General features: G+C 35.1%; 1 pseudogene; it reads left to right on the forward strand.

Annotated features, from left to right (window-relative positions):
• Positions 1-11,695: 11,695 nt before the first annotated feature.
• On the forward strand, positions 11,696-12,432 carry Srsf10-ps3 (serine and arginine rich splicing factor 10, pseudogene 3; annotated as a pseudogene).
• The last annotated feature ends 324 nt before the right edge of the window (positions 12,433-12,756 follow it).

Here is a 12,756-nt window from a genome sequence, read left to right on the forward strand (position 1 = left end):
CTACAGTGACGATTCTAACAATTTCCTTTCTACATAGGAAATATTTTTCTTGCTTTTTTCATGTGTTTCCCTACTACCTCAGAAGCTCCTGTCATACCAGATTTATCTTCAACAAAAGAAGGACTGACATATGTTATTGTATCCTGCTTTTTCTTTCCCTAATAACAACCCTTAGTTTAGAGGCCCTAAATGGTTTTTGGGCATGATTACTTGAGACTTGCTGATTTTCATTCTGAAAGTTAAGTCCCTTTCAAATACTTTGTATTGAATGTATTTTGATATCCTTTACACTCTACCAGAAACTTCTCTTATCCTTTCTTTCCTGTGAACTTCTTCCCATTTCAAAAATAAACTCAAATATATTTGGCTCAAAAGGATGAAACAATACATTTAAGGCCTTTCTTCTTTTCACAGCATCTGCATATATGTAGCCACTAAGGTTCCAATTCAGAGTATTTGTTTTCACATCTCCATATCTATTTTGGTAAGATCTGAGGGTAAATACTGAATCTTCAACTTAAGCTAAGCTTTTAAATTTACTGAATGAGACAAAATAGTAAATTAAACCCATTTACATTTTAAAAGATGCAATAACTTATTTTATGTGTCAAAAAAGTACACTTGGAAAATGTCTTCCTGGTTTTTGACGTATATTTTTCTAGCACAATTCAGATATTATTAAATTTTGGAGCTCTTATCCAATTAGAGTTGTTGCCATGTTTAATAATTGAAAGAATAAATGTATCATCAGTACAATTTGTTTTTGTTTTTATTTTCAGTTTTGAAAATAGTTTCAATTTTAATATATTCCTTCAAAGATAGTTTCTAAAAATTAATTGATCAATTCTTTGCTATATAAATACTAAACAATCTCAATATATCAAAAGTAAATATGGAGTTACAATTTCAATTTTAATTTCGTATGCTCAAATAGGTTTTTATACATAATTCTCCAAGAGAGTTGTCATTAAGAAAGATACCAAGATCACCAGCCTTTCTGCTCCTCTGAAGACACCACAGTCTGAAGAACTCCCAGGAGTTCTTCATGCAGGGTAATAGGTAAAGGACCCTCCCAGACAACTGCAGCAGCTGAGAAACCTGAAAAGCCCAGCAGACTCCAGACCCATCTCTGCCCAAAGCCCCAAACACCCAAATTCCATTCCCTTCTGGCCTGCACCTTCTGCCAGGCAGATCACCATGTTGACTGCTCCTCTAAAGACCCTACTGTCTTAAGTCCCCCAAAAGTTCCACTGCATGCAGGGCAATAAACCCAGCAACCTGAAAAACTCCAAGAATAACAGATATACACAAGACAACAGCTTGAGTGCTCCTGTGAAGAAAAGAGAGACTGAAGGTCTCCCAGGAGATCTGCTCCAGCCAGGGCAACAGGTCGCAGTCATACATGCCACTCTGAAGACCCCATTCTCTGAAGGCCTTATAGAATGTCTGCAAGAACCAGGGCCAAAGGCATCCGGGAGACAAGCTGGAACAAAGAGTCACAAGAGGCAGGCTCCAGAGATATGAAGACCAGCTAAAACCAGAGATATCCAGATGTCAAGAGGCAAGCACAAGAACATAAGCAACAGAAGCCATTTTACTTTGGCATCATCAAAAGCCAGTTCTCCCAGCACAGCGAGTCCTGGATAAACCAGCATACCTGAAAATCAGGGGACTGACCTAAATTCCTATCTCATGAGGATAATAGAATCCTTTAAGAAAGATATAAATAACTCACTGAAAGAAATATGAGAAAACACAGGTAAATATGTAGAATCCCTTAAAGAGGCAACAAATAAATTCCTTAAAGAAATACAGGGAAGCAAAAACAGGTGAAGAAATTGAACAAAACATTCCAAGACCTAAAAGTCGAAGTATACATAATAAAGAAAAAACATGGAGGCTACCTTTGAAATAGAAAACTCAGGAAAGAGGTCAGGAAGTACAGATGTAAACATCATTAACAGAATACAAGATATAGAAGAGAGAATTTCAAGTGTAGAAGATAACTTAGAAGATATTGACACAACTGTCAAAGCAACTTCAAAATATAAAATAATCCTAACCCAAAACACCTAGGAAATCTAGGACACGATGAATAGAGCAAATAAAAAAATAACAAGAATAGAGGAAAGTGAAGATTCCTAGCTCAAATATCCTGAAAATGTCTTCAACAAAATAATAGAAGAAAACTTCCCCAACCCAAAGAAAGAGTTGGGCATGAATGTAAACAAAACCTATAGAATACCAAGTAAATTGGACCAGAAAAGAAAATCCTCTCATCATATAATAATTAAAACACTAAAAGTACAGAACAAAGAAATAATATTGACAGCTGTAAGGGAAAAAGGAGAAATAGCATATAAAGGCAGACCTATCACAATTACATCAGACTTCTCAACAGAGAAACTACAAAAAAAAAATAGATCCTGGACAGAGGTCAAGGAAACCCTAAGAAAACACAAATGCCATCCCAGTCCACTATACCCATCCAAACTCTCAATTAACATAGATGGAGAAACCAAAATATTCCAGAAAAAAATAGTCAAATAATATTTATGAATCAATCTAGACCTACAGAGGATTTTTAGAAGGAAAACTCCAACACAAGGAGGGTGCCTGCACAAAAGAAAAAAGAAGATATAAATCACCTCAAAACAAAGCCAAAAAAGAATCATAGGCACATAGTGCCATCTACAATAACAAACATAACAGGAACTAATAATCATCTGTCTTTAATATCTTTCAATATTAACAGACTCAATTCCCCTATAAAAGACATGGTCTGAAAGCACAAACACAATCCAAGCTGTATACAAGAAACGTACCTCCCTAAAAAAGACAGTTACTTCCTGATAGTAAAAGGCTGTAAAAATGTCTTGCAAGTAAATGGTCCCAAGAAACAAGCTGGAGTTTTCATCTTATTATCCAATAAAATAGACTTTCAACTAAAAGTTATCAAGTGAGATGGGGAAGAACACTTCATCAAAGTAAATTCCACCAAGAGAAAGTCTCAATTCTGAAAAAGCTATGCCTCAAATGCAAGGGGATGTACATTCATAAAAAAAATTTCTACTAAAGTTCAAAACGCATTGAACCCCAAAACATTTATATTAGGTGACTTCAAAATCCTACTCTCACTAATGGACAGGCCATTAAAACAACAACTAAAGAGTCACCCAGTAAAACTAATGGATGATATGAACCAAATGGATTTAACAGACAGCTTTAGAACATTTACCCTAAAAGAAAAGAATATACCTTCTTTTTAGCACCTCCTGGTACCTTCTCCAAATTTAACCCTGTACTCAGTCACAAAACAAGCCTCAACCAATACAAGAAGATGTAAATTATATCATGTGTCCTGTCAGAGCACCATGGCATAAGGCTGGTCTTCAATAACAACAAAAAGAACATGAAAACCACATATGCATAGAAACTGAATGACTCTCTACTCAATGATAACTTGGACAGGGAAAAAACAAAGAAAAAAGTAAAGACTTCTAGGAATTCAATGAAAATGAAGGCACAGCATAACCATAATTATGAGATACAATGAAAGTACTGATGAGATGAAACATCAAAGCACTAAGTGCACTGGTAAAGAAATTGGAGAGATCATGTAATTGCAACTTAATAGAACACCTCAGAGCGCTAAAACAAAATGAAGTACACACACCCAAGAGGAATAGACTGAAGGAAATATTCAAACTCTCAGCTGAAACCAACTAAATAGAAACAGAGAGAACTATACATAGAATCAACAAAACTAAAAGTTGGTTCTGTGGGAAAATCATAAGGTAGATAAACCCCTAGCCAAATTAACTAAAGGGCCCAGAGACAGTATCCAAACTAACAAAATCAGAAAGGCAAATAGAGACATGGTAACAGAAGCTGAGGAAATTAAATAAAACTAATCCGATCCTACTACAAAAGCCTATATTCAAGAAAAGGAAAATCGAAATGAATGGATGATTTTCTAGACAGATACCACATACCAAAATTAAATCAAATGCAGGTAAACTATCTAAACTGGCTCACATCCTCTAAATAAATAGAAGAATCATTAATCCCCCTCCAAAAAACCCCAATGCCAGAAGGCTTTTGAAGAATTCTTCTAAATGAAGACCTAATACCAATACTTCTCAAGCTATTCTAAAAAATAGAAACTGAAGGAACCCTACCTAATTTGTTCTAAGAAGCACCTCCCTCAAAAGACCTTCAGACCAATTTCACTTATGAATAGCAATGAAAAATGCTCAAAAAATTTTTGAAAAACTAATCCAAGAATAAATCAAACTATCATTCACCAAGCTCAAGTAGGCTTTATTTCAGGGATGCAAAATTGGTTCAATATATGAAATTCAATTATTGTAATCCAGTCTATAAACAAAGAAAAAATAACATATCATCTCATTAGATGCTGAAAAAGGATTTAACAGAATGTAACACCCCTTAATGTTAAAAAAATATTGAAGAAATCAGAATTCAAGGCCTTCACCTACATATAGTAAAAGCAATATACAACATGCCAGTAGCCAATATAAAATTAATTGGAGAAATACTTGATATAATACCACTAAATATAGGAGACAAGTAAATGATACCCACTATGCCCCTATCTATTCAATATAGTACTCAAAATTCTAGCTAGAGCAATAAGAAAACAAACGAAGATCAAGGAGATACAAATTGACAAAGAAGAAATTGAAGTATTCTTATTTCCATATGATATGATAGTATACATAACCAACCTCCAAAATTCTACCAGGGAACTTATACAGCTGATAATAAACTTCAGCAGAGTCACTGGATATAAAATTAACTCAAATAAAATAGTAGCCTCCCTGTGTACAAACAATGAGCTGAGAAAAAATTAGAGAAATAATACTCTTCACAATAGTCACGAATAATATAAATGTCCTGGAGTAACTCTAACCAAACAAGTAAAAGAACACTATGACAAGAACTTCAATTTTCTCAAGAAATATATTGAAGAAAACCTCAAAAAATTGAGAGATGTTCCATGTTCTTGAATTGTTGGAACTAACATCATTAAAATGGCCATCATAGCATAAGCAATGTACAGATTCAATGCAATCCCCATCAAAATTCAACACAATTCTTCACAGACATGAAAAGAGCAATAATCAAACTCATATGGAAAAACAAGAAACCCAGAATAGTGAAAACAATTCTTGACAATAAATGAACCTCTGGGGTAATCGCCATCCTTGACTTCAAGTTATACTACAGAGCCATAGTGATAAAAACGACATGGTGTTGTAACAGAGACACAGAATGTAATTGAAGTCCAGAAATAAAATCACACACTGATGGAAATTTGATCTTTGATAAAGAAGCCACAAATATACATTGGAAAAAAGAAAGCATCTTCAGTAAAAGGTGTTGGACTAATGGGAAGTCTCTATGTAAGAAAACCAAAATAACCTTGCACAAAGCTCAGGTCCAAATGCATCAAGGACCTCAACATAAAACCAGATACACTGAATCTAATATAAGAGAAAGTGGGAATCAGCCTCGAAATTATTGGCAAGGGGGGAGATCTCCTAAACAGAACTTCAATGCCTCAGGTTCTAAGATCAAGAATTGGTAAGTGGGACCTCATGAAACTTAAAAGCTTCTGTAAGTCAAAGGACATAGTTAATATGACAAATCAGAAACTTACAGATTGGGAAACATCTTAACTAACCCCACATCCAATAGATGCCTAATATCCAAAATATATAAAGAAATTAAGAAACTATGCACCAAGAAACCAATCAACCCAGTAAAAATATGGGTATAGAACTAAATAGAGAGTTCACAACTGAGGAATCTCAAATGGCTGAGAAGCATTTAAAGAAATGTTCTAAGTCAAGAGGGAAAAGCAAATCAAAATGATCCTGGGATTCCACCTTACACCAATCAGAATGGCTAAGATCAAAAACTCAGAAGACAACACATTTTGGTGAGGATGTAGAGAAAAGAACACTCCTTCATTGCTGGTAGGATCTCTATCTGGTACAACCACTATGGAAATCAATCTGAAGATTCCTCAGAAAATTGGAAATAGACCTACCTGAAGACCCAGGTACACCACTCTTGGGTGCATACTTGAAAGATGCCCCATCCTGCCACAAGGGGATTTGTTCCTCGATGTTCATAGAAGCCTTATTTGTGACAGCCACTATGTGGAATCAACTTAGATATCCCACAACAAAGAAGTGGATAAAGAAAATGTGGTTCATTTACACAATAGGATATTACTCAGCTGTTAAGAGGGAGGATATGGTGAGTTTTGCAGTCAAATGAATGGAACTAGGAAATATCATCATGCATGATGTAACTCAGACCCAAAGGGACATGCATGGTAAGTACTCACTAAATATTTGATATTAGCCAAAAACATGCAGTATACCCACAATATAATCCTTATAACTCAAGAAGGTTAACAAGCAGAAGGGCCCAAGTGAGGATACCTCAATCCCTCTTGGGAAGGAAAAGAAAGCAATTATCAGGCACAGACAGAGGGATGAACATGGGTGGGAGAGGGGTCAAGGAGAGGAAAGGGGGAATGTGATTATTTGGGAGGGGGCAAACAGGACTGAAGCCCTGATGACAAGCAGAAGAAATGGAAATAGGAAACCTCGGGAGGTAGGAGTTGGGAGTATCCTCTAGAATGTACAGGAGTCCTTGGTGAGAAACTCTTAGGACTCAAAGGGAGGGACCTTAGATGAAATTCCCTACAGTGGTTAGAGGGAACTTGTAGAGTCCACCGCCAGTAGAATGAGAGGGCATCAAGTGGAGAGATGGGGTTGCCATCCCATAGTCTAAAACCCTGACCCATAATTTTTCCCGTCTAAAAGAACTCCAGGGACAAAGATGTTGAAAAGACTGAGGAAAAGGAGATCCAGCGACTGGCCCAAATTGGAATTCAGCTCAAGGGGAGGCTCCAAGGTTTGACACTATTACTTATCTTATGTTGTATATACAGACAGTAGCCTAGCATTTCTGCCCTCCAGATGCCCAACAAGAGTCAGATGCAGATTATTAACAACCTATCAATAGACAGAAGGTGGGGATTCCTGTGATTGGATTAGGGAAAACCTGGAAGAACCTGAGGAGGGTGACTCCATGGGAAGACCAGCAGTGTCAATTAAACTGGACCCCCGCAATTTCTCTGACAGTGCCACCAACTAAGCAGCTTACACCAGCAGATATGAGGCACCTGACACATAAACAGCAGTGTACTGCCTAGGCTGGCATCAGCAGAAGAAGATGCACTTAACACTCCAGAGACATGAGGTCCTAGGGAGTGGGGATGTCTTCTAGTAAGGGGGCGAAGACAGTGGGGACATCTTCTTGGAGACTAAGGAGTTGGTACGGGATGAACAACAGTCAGAGAGCCGTCCAGGACTGGTATAATGTTACTGGATTGTAAAAGTAGATTATAGAATAAAAAGAGAAAAAAAAAAGAGTGGTACCATTCCTTAAGTTGAAAATCAAGGAAATAAAAAGGATAGAGATGGCTTAATGGGTAAAAGTTCTTACCACCAAGCTTGACTGCTTAAGTTCAATCCTTGAGTCCCACATGGTACATGTAGAGAACTGACCATTGCAAGTTATTTACTGATCTTCATATATACCCCATGGCACCCTGCCACATATACATGGGCACATACAATAAGAAATAAATAATTTTACAAATTAAAAATAAATAAATAAAAATGGCATTTCTGCAATGGACTCCAATTATTATTAAATATCAACTGCTTCCAAAAGCTGAAAATAAGTGAAAGAATTTGATTTTTTTCTTTAAGTTCATTATCATCCTGTTAGTGGACACTGTGTTTATGGACTTTTTACTGTATAAGACAATGTGCTTTAAGAGAATAGTGACTCATATTAGAGCCCTAAGTCATATACCAGCAGTTTCAGGATAGAAAACATATGATCTTATAACCAGAAAACTTTGGAATGTTTTACTCCTACCACAAATTAATCTCTTATCATAGCTTACATTTATTTAATTCTGATAATGCATGTTATAAGAACATAAACTGCTAGTGGTGATGGCACATGCTGGTAGGATTTTCTGAAGGAGGCAGAAGCAGGAGGAGAACAAGTTCGAGACCTGCCTGGACTACAATTAAAAAAAGTAAAAATTATATTAATAATTTAGTATAGTCAAAAAATTTCAGCTTCAGGTAGATAGCTTCCTCAATTTATAGTCTGGAGACTCATTAGACTATAATGAATTAATTGGCTCCCCCAAAGCTAGAAGCTCATTAGTAAATCCTATGATTGTCTGAAAACCAAATCTGAATGGTTGGATATAAGGAAGTAATGGCAGCAGTCTACCAATCATCTTGTATTACTCACCCAGAGAAATATATTTCATGGCTCATTGAGAGCCATGAAAAGGATATGAGTAAGCTACCCTGGATTCTCTTAATTTGCTCCATCAACTTTCCCCAGTCTTCTATCATTGGACACGACTCTCTGTGCTTCCACTTTTATCAGTGCATTTGATTATAATCCTTACCTAGGGAAATCAATTTGGCTTCTTAAGTCTTGCAAATATATTACTTCAGTTATCAAGGATGTAAATGTTTTATCTCCCCAGTTATTACTGATTTTGTCAGATGTGTAGTAGTGCTAAGGGACTACTTGGAACAGTTAATAGTTTCTACTCTTTTGTTATAACTAATACAAGTCTGAAATTATTCATATCTTGTCTTGAAAGGGTCAGTTTCCTTTCAAATATTCCCATCTGTGTCACACTATTCTTTTATTCATATACCTTGACTTTGACCTTGTTTCTGACTAAATAGTATCTTGGCTTATATTAAGAGATTTTCCCCTTTCCTTGACCTAGCAATGTTATAACTTTTCATGTATTAACTATTAATGAAGGGCAACATGCACAGATTGCTTTACTCTGACCTAAATCCAATCAATTTCAGTATGGCAGAAAAACTCAGTTCACCCTGTAACACCACATTGTTAGCATGTTCTACAATTTATTTCTGGTACTTATTTCAAGGTATTGAGTTGAAGTAGAAAATGGCAAAAGATAACAATGTATAATTGTTTATGTTTTAAATGTAATAACACTCATGTGATGAATCTAAAAGTAAATGCTCAGAGTCATTTGTAAGTTTAATAGAAATTATTTAGCCATCAATACCACATAATCCATACTCTAGTAGATAGCTAGTAGCAATGGTGAATTTTCCTTAATATTATTTGAGGGAAGATGAAAATAATCATTATTTACACTATTCTATATACAATAATAGAGTAACCACAGCCTTGTTTATATTAGATATTAAAATTTTCAAGTATATAGTAGTCAATATGTTAGATCATGGTCTAAATTAATTTTAATTTTAAAAATTTTAACTGAAATATAATTACATCATTTTCCCTTTCCCATTCCTCCCTCAATTTCAATCTCTTCCCACATGCTCTCTTTCCAACCCCTCACATGTTCGTTCTCTAGTGCCCTCCCTAATTCATGTTTTTTCCTTTTATTATTATTGTAATATATACAGGGACACATAAATATATAAATAAAATCTGCTGAGTCCATTTAGTTTTCCTTGTGTTTATGTTTTCAGAGCTGACCATTAGATATTGACGAGCAATTAGGGTTCTCTAAGCATTCATTAGTTATATTTTGTTCATTTTCTAAGGATGGGACCCTGTAAGTGTTTACTTGTCCATGTTAGCAAGTATGAGTTCAGTTTAAATAAATTATGAAAGAACTACATATGAAGGCTGGAACTACTGAGTATAGTGACAGGCTAAAGAAATTTGTGACCCAACTGATTTGTTTAAATCTCAGAAAGAATTACTTGGAATGCTCATGTGTATAGTATATGAAAAATAGAGGATGAGTTACTTCAAGCTGATAAAGCTAAAGACATGAATGATATTTTACAAAATATAAATGTGTAAAATTGACAAGGAAAAGCCATTCTCTTATAAGAAGGGAATTGCCATCTTATTTGCTATGTGAGATACATCACGTGTAATAAGGTGTGGAGTACCTAAGATGACTACTCAGTTGTCTTGATATAACACTAAATCAAGTCCTGAATATCTATATTTATAATATCCAAATTTACATGCAAAGGCTAATCACAGCTTTAAAGAGGGAAGACTCTCCATGTAATGAATGGAGATAAAGGTAAAGACCTAAGACTGCATAAAAAACTGAGAATGGAGGATCACTGAGATCATGAGACCATGCAGAGACATTTACACCACTGGGTTAAGGTTCAACAACGATTATGGAAGAGAGGACAGAAAACACATAAGAGTCACGGGTCTCCAAAGTACTGTCTTCTAAGCAGACCACAGGCTAGGGATGTATGAACTAACAATAGCTGTGCATACTGGTACTAAGTCCACAGAAATTATTCACTAATATCGGTCAGCTATGAAGACAGAAAAGATCCATCAGACTCTACCACATACTGCTCATCTCTTGAAAACTAGCAGATCCTAGGGAAAAAATAGTCATGGTATCTATTTATGTAGCCACTAGTAAACCCACCAGGCTATGATGGATATTTCCAAACTTATGATCACACAGGTAACCCTGATCAAACTCTTTGGGACACACACACACACACACACACACACACACACACACACACACACACACCATATGGGGGAGAGAGAGAGAGAGAGAGAGAGAGAGAGAGAGAGAGAGAGAGAGAGAGAGAGAGAGAGGAATTCAAACCAATAAACAGGGATGGGGGGTGGTTGGTCAGGGCCCTATGAAATGGGCTAGAGTGGGAGTCAAGGAACTTAAGTACAAAATACATGTGTATAAACATGTGAAAGAAAAAAATTACTAATAAAAAGTCTATTACAGGAGACAAAATGAAAATTATATCTCAACAACAAACAAAACAAACAAACAAACAAAGAAAAAAAACAAATCCTGGATTGATCACTGACCAGATTATAAGCAGGCTAGACAAGAATCAAAAGCCTTGTTTTAAAATGAGGAGTTTTTGCTTAGCTTCAGAATGGCTAAGATCCTGGAAAATGACTTTTTCAAAACATAATGCAGAGAAAGAAAGATAATTTTTATTCTAATGTCACAAATGCAATTCAAGGATCATCCCTAAATAAAAAAATCACTTGTTTTCTTTTTGATAAGAATTAATAGTATATCTGCCTTTCTTACTCATAGTACACTAATCAATATTCTTGATTGTAGAGCTGCAACAACTTCTATTCCCATGACAATGAAATTTAATATGGAGATCTTTGAAAAGTTCATATGTTTATTATTTCATATGTCTTATAAAAATCTCAAATTTATCATTTGTAAATTAAGACTATTATTTGAAATTAAAATCACAAAATTAATCTTATAGAAACTACAATATAATTTTTTATTAACACAAGGCATTTTTTCCTTTTAGTTTTCTATTACCTTTACTATTTTTATTTTTTCCAGAATAAATTTTGAATGCCATTATCAAAATTTTGGTATCCCAATTAAAATTTCATAAGGTAATAAAATTTTTATGAGGTCTGTGGACACGATCTTACATAAACAAGTTATATTTAAAGTAATTTAAGGCAACTGTGTGAGTAGACATGAGTCACCATCAGAATTGTGAATGCTTTGCCTAGTCAGTTCATGCTCCTGGCCCAGACTCTTGCCATCATGTTCTGATACTTGTGTCCCTCCCAACTTGTCTCTATCAGAAACATGGCAGATGACACCGAGTCTGAATTTGTTTGTAATGGTCCAATAGTAGATGCTTATGTTCCAATTGATTTCTACACTTGACATCTAATCAATTTGAGGATGTTCATGATGCTGAAGATGCTTTACATAATTTGGACAGAAATTTGTGGACATGAAATGGAAATACAGTTTGCAAGGGGGATCAGAAAACCCCCCAAATCAAATGAAAGCCAAATAAGGGAGGAATGTATATAGCTTTATATGATATGATGATTATGACCGATATAGACATAGTCGAGCCAAAGTTATGAAAGGTAAAAAAGAAGTCACTCATTTGATTATAACTATAGGAAACCTTACAGTCCTGGAAATAGTAGACTGACTGGAAGAACACAGCTTAGCCAAAACGATTCTGACACTAATAGAGTCTAACATCTAAATCAACTTTTTTCAAGACCTAAATAAAATTCAAAACCACTGTCCAAGTCCCAGCCCAAGAAAGAATTGAAGTCTAGACCATGCTCTAGGTCTGCATCTCACACCAGAGCCTCTAAAATAGATTCCAAAACACATTATAAATCTAGTTTAAGATATTAAAAGGAATCAAGGAAAAAGGAACCACCTATATCCAAATATCATCAAGATCACAGTATAGATCAAGGTCAAAATCTAGATCAAGGTCTTGGACGAGTCCTAAATCTAGTGGCCACTGATATTATAAATCATGATACTTTTAGGCATGTGTCATCTATTTATTTATAGTTTAGTATATGTCAATTATCAGGAATAAAATATTTCACTGACTCCTTTAAAAACAAACTTAACTTATTAGTTTTTCCTGTACTGGATGATGGTTATAATTAAAATGATATGCTGTTAAGAAGGCACTCTTAAGAGTCCATTTTGTTTAATGTTATGGGCAGTTACCAATTTGAGGTATTTCTGAATATTTTTGTAAAGATTCTCTTTTTTTATGCTTGAAGTAATTGGTGAAAAGATACTGGCTGACAATAATTTGCAATATGGTCTTATTGAAA

Source organism: Rattus norvegicus, chromosome X (assembly GCF_036323735.1).
Source record: "Rattus norvegicus strain BN/NHsdMcwi chromosome X, GRCr8, whole genome shotgun sequence".
NCBI lineage: Eukaryota > Metazoa > Chordata > Mammalia > Rodentia > Muridae > Rattus > Rattus norvegicus.